Below are 19,861 nucleotides of genomic sequence, written 5' to 3'. Positions count from 1 at the left end.
CTGAGTGAAGGTATACTCAGTAGCACAGATGACAGAAGTAAAAAAAAAAAACAGTGATGCACATTGTCACTCACAGAAACTCTTTAAGTCAACAAATACAGACTTAGAGAAGAAAATCATATTACTTTTGAGGAGGCTTGTACATTCTTGTGAGAAAACACAGACCTTTGCCTTTCTTAGTTCAGACAAAGGTGTGGAACAATTTATTAGTTAAAGATTTAGTTCAATGTATGCAATCAAAAGGTGCCTCTTCAAGTCCAGATTCTGGCCCTTGCTTGTATTTTTAGGTACACAATCGCGTTTAAAAGACATTGCAGAGCAGGGCTCAGTAGCACATAAAAGCCGCTTTCTTTAAACTGTCATCAGAGTGGATTTCGGAACGTGCTTTTAATACTTCCAGGGTTGATGTTTGTCTTGAAAAAAAAAAAAAGAATGCTATTTGAAATGGCTTTTTTTTTTTAATTTAACTTTCACCTCTGCATGCCTTTCACCTGATTTGTGGTGGTATTAGGAAAAAAAATGTTTCACAATATGACCTTTTAAAAGTCAAGGCTTTAATAAAATCCTTGTTTAAACTCAATAAAATCTGAATGTAAAACAAAGACATACAATCTTAACTTGAACATTTGGTTTCAGATTCTTTTTACTGGTCGTCATTTGATTATGTTGTGAGATAAATTAATTGTTTGCTTGGACTGCTTTTGTTCCTTCATGTTCTTTTCTAGTTTTAACAAACAATGGCTCAGATCAGTAAAAAGTTAGAGTTAAGAGGTTTGGGATCTAACATCTTTATGCATTTATGGGTATACTCCTCTAGATTTAGTGGCAGACGGAAACACGACTTTAAAATTCATCAGTATTAGAAATGTCAGGTTAGTCTTTTAGTGTCACAGCCTAGACTGAGGAGTAAACAATGGGAAGGTTTCCCTTACGTTTATGTAGGAGGGAGCAGTGTGGTTACAGTAGGGGGAAAGCCCTGGAAGAAGGGTCAAAAGACCCAGATTCCTCCATTTTCCACAACTCTAAAATAAGATTAATAATCTCTGCTCCTTCCTACCTCACATTTGTTGTGAGGATCAGAGAACTATATGAAAGTTTTTGTTTAAAAAAAAGGTTTTTTAAGTGGTAAAGCACTGTACAAATGTATGGCATCTATGTGCGGATATCCTATCATTATGGCATACTGAGCGTGACTTATGAAGTAGAATGAAGGGTGGCACTGACATGGAATAAGACCATACTTCTGAAAACAACAAAACAGAAATCATTTGTTCCTAGTCTCTAGGGCTAATAGGCCTACTTATCTCCAAATACATAAAAATATTTGATTTTCTACAAATTGATTGTCTAAATTAATGTCTGTCACCAGATTTTTACACTAGATTCATTTTTTGCAACAATGTTTATTTTATTGAAGTCATTTATCATTAATTATGTAGGCACACAAATAATTATGCATTCAAGAAAAGGAGGTAATAAATCTGAGCATAATTATAGCAGCTAACAGTGCCTGTTATGTTGTAAAGAGATACACCAGACACCTGAGAAAAGCACTAAATAGTACCTGATTCACTCAAATTTGTCCCCAAAATATAATGATAGGACCTGTAACTCTCAGGCAAGGGAACTCCCTGTATAATAATGCATGCTGGGCCACCTTCTCTGCAACTTTTTTGTCTTAGAGAGGAGTAGCCTCCTGCAGTAGTGTCAGACTTAAATAGAAACAGAGTCACTAAACCATACATAAAGATCCCTGTGGGCACATATTGACTTAGAAAAACAATATATTGACATTATTCATGTTCTATTGTGTTTTAATGTATTTTGCTCAATATTTCTCAATTAAATTTTAATCTGGTCCCTGGATTAGGGGGTGTTCCCAGACACAAAGCAGCCAAGTTAAGGAATTTGTCCAGCATCACAGAGTCAGTACATGTAAGGCAGAACCTGAAACCAAGTCCTCCTGGTTTCAAGGTCAGCTCTCTATCCCCATGCCCCACTGCCTCTCTATGCCTTCAAACATGGCATCCCTAAATCACTTCTTTTGTTAACTTCTTAGCAAAAAAGAGGAAATCAATGAAACTAAGGATTCTTTTAAAAAGTCATGTATGATTAGAAACTCCCTTTTTGTCTACGATGCCTCCTTTCACTAATTAACTAATTATAGGAGAACTGTATTTTAAAAGTGAAAAACCAAATATGATTAATATAGGAACAATTAGATATAGATATAAAATGAACAAATATAGAGTTTATAGACAAAGTAACGTATTCCCAGTAAGAAACTTTTTTTTAACAGAGAAACAATTTAGGAATATATTTGTAATTAAAATCAGAATCTCCATAAGCTGAGTTTCTTTTTTATGGAGTTTAATGCTGTCCATTTAATATCTATGATTCCTCTTCAGTGCTGGATGAAGTGATCTGAGGATTAGATCAGGAGAATGTGATTTAAAACATTTTTATTATCCTTTTCTTATATCATTTCCTCCCCTCCATGCAGTAAACATCCTTTAATGAGAAAACAAAAAGGAATACAGCAAAATGAACCAATACATCAACTAAGTACCATAGTAATTGCATTGTTCCACTCCCATAAACCCCCAGCTCTGCAAAGAAGGCAGAGAGATACACTAGGAGAATATAGTTATCAGGTTACTTCTGAATACTGAGTCTGAACATAAAGTCATAGAATAGATCCTGGTACTCTTACTCATAAGAGTTTGGAGTGGATGGCCTCTAAGGCCTCTCCCAGCTCTAAAATGTTGATCATCTCAGAAAGCCCATGTAATTGGCAAGACACTAGAGTTTATTGAGTAGGGAGGTAACATGATCAGACTGATACTTTTAAAAAATCATGTAGGCAGCTAAGTGGAGGATAGATTAGAATGGGAAGAAGCTTTATTTAGGGAGATAAATTAGGAATCTATCACTGATGAAAATCTGAAATAGGGTAGTGGTTGCCTACACAGAGAAAAGGGAACATATATAGAAGATATTGCTGAGAGAAATAAAAGATCTAGCAATGGATTACATATATGGGGGAGAGAAAATGAGAAGTCTTATCTCAATAAGAAAATTGAGGCTTAGAGTTTAAAAGACTTGCCCATGGTCAAAAGTAATGAATGGCATTGACAGGAGTTGAATTGAGATTCTCTAAGAATAAACGAAGCGCTCTTTCCACCGTTCAACTGTAATTTTAAAGTCAGGGACCCTCAACCACAAAAACAGAGTTTCTGAGCTAATCTTAAAACTTTTACCTAGTAGCTCTCTAAGTTGATGGACATTGCCATGCCCCTTGTCTATCACACTTCTCTCTCTACTACATCCCACCCTTCTCTACAGCTACAAAAATGTAAATTATTGTTAGGGCTGCCTCAGATCATACTGGGAAATGAAAAGTAGTTCATGTTCACAAAGAGTTCAGGGACCCCTGAAGGTGAGCAGTCAGAACAGCCACCACTCTTAAACACAACTTTCTGCTAGAGTCAAATTGACTCACTCACTACTTTTTGGATGTGCCACCTTTGTTCTCAACTCTGCATCTTCATCTACACTGTTCTTCATTCTTCTCTGCCTATCAAAGTCTACCTAATCTCCAAATAACAATTCAAATGCCATATCTTCTGAATGCATCTAAGTACTTCACAGAAACACAAAATTGAGCGTGGGGACTTCCGTGACCATCTGATCAATGGATATACCAAAAAAAAAAAAAATCCTCATAATAGCACATCTAACAATTGGTCATCCAGACTCTACTTGAAGACTTTCAAGAAGGAAGAACCTTGCACCTCTCAAGGCAAGCTCTTCCATGTGTAGAAAGTACTTGTTCTTAGGAAGTTTTTCCTTACATTAAGCCTAAATTTTATTCTTTATGACTTATACCCATTGCTGCTAGTTCAACCCTTTGAGGCAAAACATCAAAAATCAAATCTCTCCTCTATGTAACAGCCCTTCAAATACATGAAGACAGTTTCATATCCCTCTTCATTTGTAGAAGCTAAGCCCCTTTAATGCAGCCCAAGATTGCATTAGCTTTTTTGGCTGACACATTATATTGCTGATTCATATGGATCTTGATGACCACTAAAACTCCCAGACATTTTTTACAACAACTGCTATCTAACTATGCCTCCCCATCTTATACTTGTGAAAATAATTTTCTGGGCCCAAGTGTAAGAATTTACATCTATCCCTTCTGAATTTCATCATATTAGATTTAGACCAATTCTCTAGCCTGGCAAGATCCTTTTGAATCCTGATTCTAACATTCACTGCCATTTGCAAATTTGATGATCCTAATGTCTTTAACAAAGTTGTTGATAAAAATGTTGAATAGCATAGAGTCAAGCACAGATCCTTGGGGTATTCCACTAGAGACCTCTGCCTCACTGACACTGAACAACTACTTTTTAAGTTTGGCCATCCAAACAGTTCTTATTGTATTTTCATCTAATTCATATCTTTTCATCTTCATAAAAAAATATATTTTACAAAATGTTTCATTCAATTCTAAACTATCCCCCAGCATTCTCCTCATCTACTAGTTTAGTAATCCTGTCAAAAAAAGTAAATGAGATTAGTCTAGCATGATCTGTTCTTGATGAAATCACTTTGTAATTATGACCTCCTTTTCCAGATATATACCAATAATTTTTCAATGACCCATTCTATAATTTTTTCAATATTTTCCATTAAGTTCACTTGCCTATAAAATCATCCCAGTCTACTTAGCCCTGACACATTGTCAAATGAGACTACACATCTTGATTGCTCATTAGATACGAATAAGGCCTGAACATCTCCCTATATGTAAAAGGAAATCTGTATGGATTGAGTAAGGGACTTTAGCCTGCCATCTAGGTTCTGTATAATATCATCAAGATAGGTAGAATTGAAGATCAGAGGCAACTGAGAGCCAGGGATGTTAGAATCAGGATTCAAAAGGATCTTGCCAGGCTAGAGTTCCTGAGTTCAAATCTGGCCTCAGGCACTTACTAACTGCATGATCCTGGGCAAGTCATTTGACCCTGTTTGTCTCAGTCCTTCATCTGTAAAATGAGCTGGAAAAGGAAATGGCAAACCATTTCAGTATCCTTGCCAAGAAAATCCCAAATGGGCTCATGAATCAGAAGTGACTGAAAAGTGACTGAACAACAACAAGAAAGTCAGAAGAAAGCAGTTTCGGGCCAAATCCCTGAAAAGGAGTTGATGAGTGTATGGGAGAACATCTCGGCCTCAGTCTTAGTCTCCTCTGCTACCCCTTGACTGATGAAGGACCTCAGAAATATTCCAGGACTTAAGGATTTAGACTTTTCCATCAATGCTATACTATTAGCAGTGTCCCTGAACAAATGATGCGTTGTCTGGGTTGGTTTCTGAAGACAAAACCTGGATAGCCTGAAGAAAGGCAACTTCAAAACTCTGTACATAGTCCAGCAGAAAAGTTATACCACACCTAAGGAGCCTTCTTGAGAAGTCTAGGCAAAGAACTGCTAAGAGCTGTGAGTTTTCCCTTTGTTATGTGTGTGTTCTAAGCTTGAAACCACTTTCCCCTAAACTCTGTATATACTGGCAGAAGAGTATGTCATAAACCTTTGGGATGATATTTCACACCAATTACATAACTGGAATAAACAATCATTTCTAAAAACTAATTAAATCTGCTGACTAGTTGATATCAACTTATAATCATTGGGGAAACATTTTAGTGGGATCTCATGAGCTACAGAGCAGCAGAAAAACATTCTCCAAACCCTCAGAGATACCCAGAGTATGGAGGGAAGACGTTAGTAGCCATACTCTTGGGACTTGTCTGTGAAAATAAGAGTCAAAACAATAACTCTAGAGTAGGGGTGGGGAATCTGCAGCCTCGAGGTCACATGTGGCCCTCTAGATCCTCATTTGTGGCCCTTTGACTGAATCCACCAAATTCATACAATAAATGACCTTAATAAAAGGATTTTTCTTAAGTGTAGAGTATTATTACAATTATTTCTACCTTTCTTCATATCACCAGCACTTAACACAGTGCCTGGCACATAGAAAGTTATTAATAGATGGTTTCTGACTGACTGGTTAGCTCTGTTCTTTTTTTTTTAATTGGGACATCTGCCCTTATATAATCTTGTATTAACTCTGTTTTCCATGAGCTTTCAAATACTGCTGACAACACAATGACCAAACACCGTTCAAGAAGAGTCATGTTGAAACATGCTATCCGCCTCCAGATAGAAAGGTGATGGACTCAGTGAAGATTGAAGCATATTGTTTTTTGGACCAGGTGAATGTGGTTTTGCTTAACTATACATATTTGTAACAGGTTTTGTTTTCCTTGCTATCTCACTAGAAGAAGGAGGAGAAAGAGGGAGAGAACTAGTCAATGAAAATAAAATAAAATTGAATTAAAACAAATATTACCAACAGTGGGTCAGCAATCAGAGATCTTTCAAGATTTGAGGAGGTCAGTCATCAAGGCCAAGTAACTGAAATTCATCAAGGGCAAGTAGCTGCTCTTTTAACTTGGATATTAAGGCCCTATTAGTCATTTTTATTCTTTTATACTAGTGTAAAGGTTGTTCTCCTTTTTGTAAAGAAAACAAAAACAAAATAAGAATTGAACAGCTTTGTCTTCTCAGTTGTTACTTGCCATCATCCCATCCACCCCAAACAAAAGTTCAGTTCTTTCTTTGATCCTCTTTTCCCCAACATAATTTAAAAAATAAAACAAAACAAAACCTTATTGCCATCTTTAACTTCCTTTGCCAACTTCAGATCATTCTAATTTTGAGAGTTCCTGACACTATTTTTATAGAACTGTGCCATAGTATTACATTCATCTTCTATTATCTATACAACTTTTTTTTTAATGAAGTTGGTTGGTGAATTTTCTGTGCATCCACATTGGTCTTGAGACAAGTGTAAATTTCCTCCTCAATGGAATTGTTTCCCATTGTGTCTTCAGAATTTCATTCTTGAGCATTTCCTATGCTTATTGGACTTACTTCCTTTGAAGTAAGGGAATCCTATATAACTTTTCTCTCGAACCCTTTGAAATCTACTGATTATAAGTATTATAAGTATACTTATTTGTTGCCTATGACTTATAGCTTTGTGTTATTGATAAACTTTTCATAGGTATATGTTGCATCTCCTTCTCAAATGTAGGCTCCTTCCAGGTTAGAACTGTGTTTCATAGCACTGTTCTGCCTCCGTTGGCTGTCATAGTACCTTGCATAATACAGTGGGTGCTCAATAAATATTTATTCAATAATTACTAACAACTAACAAAGATCAGGCAGAAAGGAAAAGGGATGAAATCAATTTATTCACTCAATTAAATATCTGGCAATAGAGTGCAGAGGGAGGAGATGTACAAAACCTAAAAGTGTGAAAATTGAAAGAGAGAAAATTGAAAAGTTGTGATCCTGAAGAGAAATTAACCAAAGTCTGATTAGTAGGATAAAGGAAAAGGAAGTATCTTGAGGTTGGAGGGGAAAGAAAGGAAAAAAATAACAAACAAAAAATTAACCACTATCCTGGAAGCACATAGGGGGATGTTGGAAAATCAAAAACCAATCTCTGTATCCTTACTAATAGTAGCAGAACAACATGAGCCAACTTTCAGAGGAATTCAGCTGCAACTGTGTAATAGGAATAGACAGGTCTGAATTTGCCAGGTCATTTGGGGCATGTCATGGTAATCTGGCACTTGTAATTCTTTTACATAGCTGCCAAAACTCTGGATTTGTGGAGGTCATAAAAATCTCAATAAGGCTCATGTTACCAAAATCAAACTCACTGGATTCAAAGAATTTCTGCATAATCAGTTTTGCCAACATTTTAAAAGTGAGTGATAGGAGACTGAGATGATCTGCAGGATGAATACCATCAAGGTTTCATTTGAACATCCTGCTACACAGAATATAGTACTTATCATGGAACAGTATGCCAAAGCCAATTTTACTACATAACAACTTGGATTGAAATAACAAAAGGTGAATTCTTTCTCTTTTTTTCCCTTCAGAACATATTTTAAAAGTGTCTCTTGTCTTTATATTCAAGATTTTAAAACAGAAGAATAACTGAAAGATTCCTGAGAATGCTCTCCCTCCTCCTACTGGAGCAGCTTCTATAATGATGATACTCTACTACTACTCCATAAGCTGAAGAAAACAATTTACTGACGATATCTTAACTCCACCAGAAAAAAAAAGCATTATGGCAGAGGGCTAGAAACTGTCCCAAGTCATCATTTACCGAGTCATCTGCTTAAAAAACAGCTACAAGGCAACTATGAGAAAGACAGCATTTTAGGAAGCTCCTACCCCAGGCTTTTAAAGAAACTGCTGCTGCTAGAGCCCTGGAGAGACTGGCAAATTTCCAAGCAGCTGCTGGGCCCCACAGCTGTGACAAAATACAGGTAGGGACACTGAACTCTTTGAAATACAAGGACTTTGCTGGGAATAGGATTAGGGGTGGAGATTGAGTATGAGTCTGTATATAATAAGATAGAGAGGGTTAGGGCAATACCAAGGATTCAAGGGAAACAGAAAACTGTGGGGAAAGTTTTAATGAAGACTAAAATTGAGAGTTAAGTAAAAGGGAACACTGATTTTTACTCTAGATTTTTTTCTCAGCATCAGGGTTGGAGGTGAGAGAGGAAGAAGAGCAAAGAAAGGAAACATGCATTGATAAGATTGGGAATATTTTATGGATGAGAAAAACATTTGAGAAATAAGATAAACAAGAAGTTAAATGATTTGAAGGTAATGGCATTTTTGTAATTCTGTTCCATCAAGTTAATGTTTTAATCACCTATGCAATTTTTTAAAATGCTGATAATAAAATTTTTTCCATATATACTATGCATGAGATTCCTTTTGGCATATTTTCATTTTCAAAGGCCATATAGACAAACCCAGCAGCGAAAGAAAGCCCACATTTAACATTTTCATGTAGTCAATTTAGTGCAACTTTAAACTTTACGCTGTTAAAAAAGTGAGGGTGTTGATGTTTTTGAAACTATATTCCATCCAGTTTGACAGTAAAGGAGAGTTCTTGTATCATCTGTACTATTATTGTAAGGAAATGTTTCTGAAGACTCTATAGCTAGAAGTCCCTCCTATAAAATCAAAATGCCTCAGAACAAATGAAGACTATCACATGAATCTGAATTTAGTCATTCCAGAAGAAGCTGTCACAGAGTAGATTTTATTCTTTTTTTAGTTTGGGAGGAAAATGTTTTAAAATTTCAAATACATTTTTTCAAGTAATATTTATTTGATTATATTTTTAATTGTTTTATAAGATGACTGAAATGGCAAATAGTGAGATTCTAAATGGATTTGTTATTTAGTTTTGTAATTTGTAACTATACTTTTTTACCCCTTAATACCAAGTCTTAATAGCCAAAATTAGCTGTTTACTTTTGTTTAATATTGATTTATTTTGATATGCAATCAAACTGTTAAATAGATTGTTCAAAATACAGATACAACAGTTCTGCATTTGAAAAACTGATATTCTAACACGATAATCCAATACAATACTGGGGGAATAGGGAGTGGCAATGAAAGAGAACAGCTCTGACTCCATTAGTGTGATGAATTCCCAATGTGAAAACTTCCTTCCCTCCACTGATATTGATCAGCAACTCCTGTGCAATTACAGTCTTAGAGACTCGCTTAGGGGCACTGAAAATAATAAATTCTCAGCCAATCATATTCATAAAATTAATTATTTATGAAAACTTGGGTGACAGGTAGTATCAAATAGACACAAATGTGCTTTACCTATTAATAGCTAGCATTTATACAGCACTTTTGAGTTTATAAAGCATTTTTAAAATATTATCTCATTTTATCCTCACAACAACTGTTAGGTAAGTATTACTATTATCTCCATTTTACAGATGACAAAATTGAGACTGACAGAGTTTAAGTAACATGAACAGATTTACACAGCAATTAAGTGTCTAAGGCTTCATTGGAATGCGAATATTCCTGACTCCACCAGCACTGTATTCACTCTGTTCAGTGTACAGTATAACCACCGTCCAATACTGATCAAACAAATCCTACAATCTTCAAAGGCCCACAGAAGGAAGATTCCTATTCTGAGGGGAGCATAGCAAAGGTGTTCTGGGGTAATGGACTATAAGGGGAAATACTGCAAAATCAATTATAGATTACTGTTTGGCATTTATATTATGTTTTTCATTTTCCTGTTGCAAAACTTTGATTTTGTGTGAGACTATAAGTGGGTATCAAGAGGAAAAGTAATGACTAAACAAAGGCTTAAGTGTTTCTAGGGACAGTGATTGGAGCTACATCTTTTTTCTCCAGCAACAGAACGTAAACCATCAGTTTTGTTCAAAACTAATTCCATTAGACAGTCATTTTACACAAGTCACTTTTCTGCCTCCTTAACTTGCTTGTTGGTAAAATGAGGAAAAACTATGTCATCTACTTAGCTCACAGGGATATAATAATATGAAATTAGGAAAGGGGAACCTTTATATTTTGGTTAATAAAAAGTTCCTAACCACAAGGCCCATGGCCACTCAAAAGATTTATAATTCACAAAAATATAAATGTGTCACACTCAAGGAAGATTGAGTGAGGCCTCACACATGTATCTGGTTATTGTCTGTCCCCCATTAAAATGTGAGCTCTTGAAAACAAAGCCTATTTTTTTTAAAGTGCTTAAGAAATACTTGTTGACTGACTTCAAGGTAGCAGGTATCGTTTAACAAATAAGGAAACTGAGGTCCAGAGAGGTTACGTGACTTGTTAGTGTTCACACAGCTAATAAATGCCATTGCTGGTAAGGTGATCTGGCAAACCGACTTCCACAGGCTTCTTTTCAGCTCTGCACCAGACCTGTTCCTATCTCTCTAGTCAATTGCCTCCAGCACTTTTTATTTATCCTGTATACATGTTATCTTTACCTTGTTACTTTGTTAATAGAACGTAACCATTGTGAAGGCAAGCCTGCTCACCTAGCACAGTCCGACCCTTTTTGTTTTGGTCTGGATACATAATTTCATTAGTGTAGCGAGTTTCAGATGAGATCCTCTACCATGTGGATCTACAATTAAACGGAAGAGCTGAAGGGATGATATCAAAGAAACCCATTTATCCAAAAATCAAAGAAAATACACACAGGAGACTACACAGCGGACAATGCAGAACGAAGGCGCTCTTCCGCCGGAAGTGAAATTGGCTCAGCCAAGAAAGTCTCCAGTGTATCCATCTGAAGAGGGGTCGGCATCACCACGCCTCTCTCCAGACTGGAAGCCAGAAGGGCCCACGGACGCGAGGAGCTCTCCTCTCTCTCTCTGGCCCCGGCCAGCTTCTCCCCGCCTCTCACGCGGGCACGGGGGCAGTGGGACGGAGGAAATGCGAGAAAAGCTCAGCTGGGAAGGCCTTCGTAAGGAAGGGGCCACAAAGGCAGAGTTTGGGCTGAGTCTGGAAGGAAGGTGCAAAAACGAGGAGACAGAAGGGAGGCGGCGGGTGGCGGGAAGTACTAGAGTTCTTAGACCGCAGGAGCTCGAACACAGAGTTCGGGGAGTGCGTGAAGATGCGGGAGGCCGCAGGAGGGGGAGGGGACCGGCTGCTGGGCTGAGGAGTCGGTCCCGGGGGTGGCACGGGCCCAGGGGCGCCCTGGGCCCGCGGGCGGAGCTGGGGACGGACTGGAGCACACAGCCCCCCGAGGCGCGCTCTTTAAAAGGCCAAAGGGTCCGACGGAGGGTGGCCGCGGCCGCACGCACGGACCGGCTGCGGATCGGGCCTCTCCTGACCCCGGGAAGGTCACTGAACTTCTCCGGGCTCACGGGAACCGTCTAAGATCACGAACTGCAAACCAGCCGCTGTTTCCTAACGGGAGAGTTCCCGGTACCAACAGAACCCTGAGCCCAGTTTAAAAAAAAAAAAGGAAAGAAACCAAAGTCTGCATTACCTACCCCCCACGGGGTGGTGGCGCTCTATCGGGACGAGCGGAAGCTTGGGAAGCGCTTTGAAAGCCTTGAAAGCGCTATACGAAGGTCAACGACTCTTATGGATTGCTTAGGGTACGGCGGTTTCTCCAAGAGCCATGACGCCCTTCCCCAACCGCTCCCCCTCAATCCTACAGAGCGTCAGTCCGGTGTTGTTCGTGGGAGGATCTGGACTCAGTCTTGCCTCAAATATCCTCAGCCAAAAGTTCTCGGGGAGGAGACGCCACGTGCCCACGCGCATGCGCACACGAGCGCCCCGCGCCGCTTCCCGCCAGCCCATCTTAGGACCCGGCTTACGCGCGCGCGCGTGCCTGTTTCAAAAAAAGCAAGGAGTGGCAGGAGTGCGCATGCGTCTTGGGTGAGGAGGGAAACTATTGAGTCTCCTGGACTGGTTGCCAGAGCAACGGTGGAGCTGTTCTAAGACGCATTGCTGGAGGGTCCCGGGAGCCGGCGACTGGTATGAAGCTGAAGTCTGAGGGCGTCCTCTGTTTCTGGCCCAGATTCCCAGTGGTGGAGGGGAGGGGGCCGATAAACACGGGAGCAAGGGAAGGCCCCGGGGAGAGGAGGCTGCGGGGATGAGTGACCGGGCGGGGGAGACCCAAGGTGCCGGTGCTCGGGGGTTCGGGGAAGGATAAAAGCGGGTCCAGCTTTCGGTGTCGGTGAGGAAAAAAGCCTGGGCCGGGGTGGGGGGTGGGGGAGAGTTTGAGGAGAAGACCTTGCTGGCGCTCTGCGGGGCGTCCCCAAAGTCTTAGTGCCGTTTTAACTCTTAAAAGGGCGCTCATGCTGCTGTTACTATCCCCCCTTAACAGATGCGGAATCTGAGGCTTAGGGAGGTGAGTGACTTGGCCAGAGCCAGTCCTGGAGCCCGCTGGGAAGTGTATGAATGCCAAGGTGCCCCTCAGGGAACACTTTTAAACGGGGAAGTTGGTGAAAGCAGTCATGTCCCAACAAATTTCAGGCGCAGGATTTTAGCTGCTTGAAGTTACGTAATGATTGAATTCAGTCCATTGTGGCTGAGCCTTAGTTTCCTTGAAAGAGCGGTAGATTTGGAGCCAAAGGACCTGCCTCTATTATAAGTTTTTAAAGACCTATTTTCTGCCAAGGGTCACACAGCTAGTAAGTGTCTGAGGACAGATTTGAATTCAGGTCTTCCTGACTCCAGACCCGGTATTCTATCAGCTGTGCCATCTAAACAAATACAGTGGTTTATATTGGTGTTTAGTGTTGTTTGTAACAAAACATTTAATTTATTGAAATGAAACCCAAAGACACGAAGAAATAGCAACTAATTAGAAGGACAGCTCACAATTTTCAGCAGATATGCAACTAAAGGAGTTGCTGAAGTTGATCATATCAAGTCAAGTAAATAAGCATTTATTAAATATCTACTGTGTGACATGCCTAAAGAAAATAAAATTTTAATTTCTTGATTGAACATGAGCAAAAACAATCACTATGGAGAAAATTATAGCTTTGGAACAAGCATCTGTTTAGAGGGGGAAAGAAGAGAAAAACCATACATGGTACAAAGGAGAGATCACTACATTAAAAGTCAGAAGACCTGAGTTCACATCCTACCACTACTTCCTGTGTGACAGATCATTTAACCTGACATATGTTCCCTCATTTGTAAAATGAGGATGGACTAGATTCCAGGTTTAAATCTTCGATCTGGTGAAGATGGATAAAAGGACAAAGAAGAATCTGTTGGAAAATATGTTCACAATCAAGAAATGGAAGAAGTCAGAACTTTGTAGGCTATTCAGAAGTCTCATGAGCATGCCTAAGTACTTTCTTCAAAAAGAGAATTAGAAGGCATTAGATGACCAGTTGCTTTCCTTGCCCATGGTGAGACTTGGCAGTGATAATTGATACTTCACACAGATTCATTTCCTAAACAGTAAAGAAGACAGTTGGAGATTAGAAGCTATACCATTTCATGAAATGTTGGAAAGTTGTAAAGCGAGAAAGAAAAGAGCTTTCTGTAGAATTTTTGGAATGAAACTCAGCTTAAACCAGAGCATGGCAAATAATGTTTATAGATGTGTATCATCCAAGTCCATGAGTCAGAGGAAGTGCTGGAGAATTCACAGGGCAGATAGTTTGAACTCTAGCTAGGTATTGTGTGGTTCTTTAAACAAGCAAGTGAGATTTAGACAATAAACAGACACAGAATAGTTAAAAAAAAAAAGTGCTATTTTTACTATAACAATCTATTCTCATCAACACTAGTACTGGAACCACCAAATTTGGAATCAATATTTCAGTCCTTAATGTCCTACATGAGAATTTGGTACCTAAATGGTTCCTAAAAAGTTGAAGTTGGAAAGAGTAGCTGAACTAGACCTGTGAAAGAAGTCTGCACCAAAAGCAAAATAGTTTTGAACCTTTAGCAGATTGATTCAGTGTATTTCAAAGAGGGTAAAAGTGGAGAAAAATTGCGGACATTTGTAAGAATGCTGTATACATATATGTAAGTAAACGTATATATATATACATATATATGTATATATATATATGAATAAAGATCATTTCCCAATTAATAGATGGTTAAAGGATATGAACAGGTAATTTTCAGACAAAGAAATAAAAGCTATCTATAATCATATGAAAAAATACTCTAAATCACAATTGATTAGAGAAATGTACATAAAACAATTCCAAAGTTCTACTTTACACCCATCAAATTGGCTGTTATGACCCAAAAAATGATAAATGTTGGAGGGAATGTGAGAAAACTGAGACACTAATGTACTGTTGGTAGAACTGTGAACTGATCCATTCATTCTTGAGAGTTAATTTGGAACTGTGCCCAAAGAGCTATAAAGCTTTGCATACTCTTTGATCCAACAATACCACTACTAAGTCTGTATCCAAAGAGATTTTTTTAAAGGGGAAAGAACCTTGAAAATTGAGGGTAAAGTTATAAATTGGGGAATGGCTAAATAAGTTGTGTATATGGTTGTAATGGAATATTATTGTGCTATAAGAAATGACAAGTGGGATGTTTCAGAAAAAACCTGGAAAGACATGAACTGATACAGAATGAGGTGAGCAGAACCAGGAGAACATTATATACAGTAACAGAAACATTGTTTGATGAACAACTGTGAACGACTTAGCTATTTTTAGTAATACAATGATCCAAGACAATCCCAAAGGACTCATGATGAAGAAAGAAATGCTATCTGCCTCCAGAGAAAAAAACTGATGCTGTCTGAATACAGACCAAAGCTTATTATTTTTCACTTTCTTTCCTTCTTTTAGTTTTCTTGCACAAAATGACTACTATGAAAATATCTTGCATGATTGTACATGCATAACCTATATCAGATTGTTTACTGTCTCAGGGAAGAGGGAGAGGCAGAAAGAAGGATAGAATTTTGTTGGGACTGGAAGCTCAATTCCGTGTGGACAGTCTCGGGCAGGTAAAAGTGGGACTTCTAAATCTTAGAGTCTTACGAGGCCCTCCATGAACAGCGGGGGTTCGAGAAGGTCAGACTGAGCTAGCTCGGCTAGCTCGGGTATTTCCGCCTCTCCCCTGGAGATACGTGATGGGTGGAGTCTCCCTGCCCTCAAGGTCGTCCCGGATTGGAGCACACCTAGTTACCTAACAGCACGGTATTGAGATGCAAACTGTGTGGCTGAAGATTAAGTAGGATTGAGGAAGCCAGAAAGCTCTCTCTTAGCACGTGTGGAGCCAAAGAGAAAAGTAGGGCTCCGCTTCTTTTCTTTTCTCTCTCCCCTCCCCCTCCCTCCCCGCTTGTACTTCTACTTCCAATCCCTTAAGCTTAGCCTCCTTAGGAAATCTCCCCCTCTTCCTCCTAAGAAAGAAGACTCCCCCTGCACTTGTAACCGAAACCCTGTAATAAAGCTCAACCCCTGTTTGACTCTGGAACGTCCTTTCTCTCATACATGCATCCGGCATGGCCAGCCGAAGACCTCGGGAGGTGAGGTAAGAAAGACTCGGGTAGCCCAATACAGGCCTCTAGGTTTGGCAGAATTTCAAACTCAAAACTTTAACAAAATATTAATTGTTTTGACATGTAATTGGGGAAAAAATTAAAATTATTTTTAAAAAATTACTTTCATCAAATAAGATGTTTCCCAGGAATAGATTTAAGTAACACATAATTCCATCATAGAGGCAACCACAAAAGAGATAATTTTGTTCAAAAGCCTTCTAATTACCAAGATCAATTCCAAAAACAAGGAAATATTTACTTGCAAAAGATGTTTGCCAATATCATGGAAACTATTCTGCTCAGAATCCAAATAAACAATGACCTCAAAATACCCCCAGGAAAAAAGTAAATCACTGAAGAATATATATTGTCCAAATTATGATGTATATCCTGGACAGGTACTGCAGGAGGATGACAAAGTGGACCTTTTGTTATTTATTAGAAAGGTAAGAGTGACCTGAATTTTATTTGAGAAATTGCTCAATGTTTTCAATGACCCCCAAGCTACTCCATGAAACAAAAAACATCATTTTTACTGGCAATATTTGAATGATGGCTTATTGCTGCCAATCACGGATAACCATAGCCTCTAAAGAATCAATCAAAGTTTCAGGGGACTCAAAGGGAGATGAAGAGATAAACAGTAACAAGCATTTATTAAACATCTAGCAAAGGGACCAAGCACTATGTTGGGCTTATAAATACAGACATGAGATAGCCCCTGCCCACAAGGAACTTATATTCTAGTAGGGTGTATAACACATATAAGGGAATGGTGGCTAAGGAAAGGAGTTTTAGTTTAAGGATTGTGAATGGAACCATTAGTTGGAAGATTTACATACCCTTTCCTATAGTGATGAGTTACATCGATTTGATTTTCATTCTCAGAACAAGAGTGGCAACAAAGAAGGTAGCAAAGTTAAATGTAAAGATGGAAAAATTTTAAGTTGAGTAACCTTCTAAAAACTTTAAATGTTCATGTCCTCCAAATTTCAGTACCCTGCTCTACCCTAGTTAATGCTTTGGATAACAGTACTTCTGTATTTTGCTTTAGTCAACTCATGTGGTGGCCACATTTTTGGAAAAATATTAGCAAGTCCAAAAGATAGCAAAGAGAAGTTGGGGAAAGGAGGAGTGATGTCTAAAATAATGTTCTACAGGGAATAGTTGAAGGAAAAGAGGAGCTTAACCTGGAAAAAGGAAGTCTTAGGGATGGATGATATGATAGCTGCCTTCAGGTATTTGAAGGACTACATGGGGAAAATTAATTCGCTTTGTTCTGTTTGAACTGAGGACAGAAGTAGGGACAATGGTTGTTGTAAGATCTATAGAAAGAAACTTAGGCTTGATATAAGGACAAACATCCAGTAATTAGAAATGTTGAGTAAAGGAATGAGCTGCTTTTGGAGGTGATTATTTCTCCTTAGTTAAAAAGGGCCCAGAAAAGGCTAGATAGAACTTGTGAGGAGGTATTATATAAGGAAATTCTTAGGTACAAGTTGAACTGGGTAGCTTCTAGTAGCTATTCCAACTATGGTTCTGTGACTTAGGGCAACTTATTTTTGAAGAATATCTAAAGTTCTACAGAAAAATAGTCTCTTTTCCAAGTAATATTTCATAGTGGTGGTTTCCCTGATATTTCATAATAAACAAAGATCATTCAGGTATTATCAATAACAAACACCTGTTCATCAACAGTGGAAGAAACTGTCATTGACACTATTACTGCATTTTAATCATTTCTAAATTTTACCATAGATTTAAAACTGGAATAGATCTTAGAAGTCATCTAGCCAACACCACCATTTTACAGAAAAAGGAAATTGACATCAGAGATGTTACTTGGCCATACAAAGACCAAAAAAATGAAATAACCCCTAGGGAATTTATCACAGAATCTTAGAACTAGAGCAGAACTTAGAGATTATCTAATCCAACTTGTACCTTCCTATAAATCTCTTCTATCATATCCTCCAACAAGTGTTCAAAAGGCCCATGCTTGAAGAGATCCAATGAGGGCAAATCTATTCTCTACCAAGGTAACCTATCATATTATTTTGGTTAGCCCTAATTGTTGAAAAACAAATCTGTGCCTCCCTGGAGCTGCCTTCCAGTTATTGAAAGGCTGACCTCATTGGAAGGGAATGACCCTTCCAGTTCTCTCTGTTTTCAATGGACTTGAAACTAGCGGGAAAAAAATCCTACAGTTGTTAGAAGGCAACAGATTCATACATTTATGATGCACCAAGTATTAGAAAGAAATCAACAGTGGTAGTTATTAGCTACAGTGATTATTAAAAGTGACCAGATGAGAATAGAAGTGGATAATTGTATTTTAATATGCAGATTCACTATATTTAAATGAAATTTGTCCCATTAAGGCAAAGCAACAAACATTTATTAAATATTTACTATGTACTAGGCACTGGAGTGAACTGTAGGGGCTACAAATACAAACAAAAACCCTCAGTGGGGGCAATGGAGAAAGATAGCACCTGGAAGGAAGATGAAAAGGGGAAAAGGGAGATAGCCATGTGGGGCATGCTGTTGAAGTTCAGAAAGCTAAACTGATCCCCTCCCCCAAAAAATAGAACTCTCTAATTAGAGAAATGGGCCAGCATGGCAAAGAGATGTTCCAGGGCTAGAAGGCCACGGGATTAGATGAATGGAATGTTCCAGGGTGAGGAAGCCCCAGGCATGGAAAAGGATAAAAGGGCAGCTGAGCCAAGGGGAAAAGCAGAGCCAAGAAGGGATTAAAGTTTGGCCAACAAAATGTGTCTGATAAGGGATCATGAAATTGACATGGATTTCAGTGTCAGCTGTTCTAGTTACCCTTCTTCATGTGATACATATACCTATATGAATTTAACTTTTGGAAATGTATAGTAGTAGAGAGTTCAAGTTTAACCACAGTCATATTTCTCAAGATACTTCTTCTTTGTAATATTTCAGTCCTTAAATGAAAATGTGACTTCCCCTTCACCATTATAGATCACAACCTTTCCACACTTCTTTATACTGTGTGGTTCATAACCATATCCCCTAAAAGTAAGCAAGCCTTTCTCTGGTCCACAGACACAGTCTTTCAACACTTAAACTATCTTCCTGTTACCTTTCCCTCTTCCTATTTTATCTACCAGTCCACCTCCTTTTACCCTTTTACATACATTTCCTTGACAGTGTCTTTTTATGCCACTTCTTACATCATCGTTGGTGATAAACTGCAGTCTATTTACAAGTACCCAGAATCTTTCTTTTGATATTGGGGTCATTTGCAATTTTTATTCTTCTGAGGTTGTGGTGTTCTCTGATTTGCAGCTAGACAGCCTGTCCTGGAAAAATATTACTGTTAAAAAAAAACAACTTTTAGAAGATTGAGTTTGGACCATTGAAAAACTTGTATTTTTCTAAATTTGATCCAGACCTGGATCTCCTTCAGATACTCAGTTCTAAGCGTAGATAATTGACTATCTAAAAGATATAAATACTTGTGGACTATCCCACAAGTCCAACAAAATATCATCATATGAGCACTATACATTTTTAGACATTTAGCTTTTCCTTTGTGGATGGCTAGTGACTCTCATTGAGAAGGCCCTGTAGTGTTTAGGGACTCGATGCATTCATTACAGTGTTTTTTGCACTTCTTTTTTGGATTTTGTATAAGACACCTCTGAAACCTAGGGATATCTTCAGTAAGCACATCTCCCTGATCAATGCCTCTTTTGGTGTTATTACTCAGGAGACTGCTGAACAAAGTTAGTGCTGTGGTTGCATCTGTGATGGGAATTCTGTATTACTGTCACGTATGTAAAGGAGATAGATTATTTGTGGAGAACCTGTAAAGGTGCCTTTTTTTGATAATCAATACACAGCAGATACATGGGACCTTATA

General features: G+C 38.5%; 1 protein-coding gene across 3 annotated transcripts in view; it reads left to right on the top strand.

Annotated features, from left to right (window-relative positions):
- The first annotated feature begins 12,313 nt into the window (after positions 1 to 12,313).
- The window catches only part of RNF32 (ring finger protein 32), a 63,138-nt gene continuing 55,590 nt past the window's right edge, over positions 12,314 to 19,861 (top strand). For 2 of the 3 annotated variants that reach the window (XM_072652105.1, XM_072652103.1), the window contains exon 1: positions 12,314 to 12,458. The gene's annotated coding sequence lies outside the window, so the exon portion shown is untranslated. Of the gene's footprint in view, positions 12,459 to 12,512; positions 12,661 to 19,861 lie in introns of those variants that run through there. The other variant, XM_072652104.1, reaches the window with a different exon arrangement.

This window comes from Notamacropus eugenii, chromosome 3 (assembly GCF_028372415.1).
Source record: "Notamacropus eugenii isolate mMacEug1 chromosome 3, mMacEug1.pri_v2, whole genome shotgun sequence".
NCBI classification, from domain to species: Eukaryota; Metazoa; Chordata; class Mammalia; order Diprotodontia; family Macropodidae; genus Notamacropus; species Notamacropus eugenii.
This window is presented reverse-complemented; position numbering and strand designations above follow the sequence as displayed.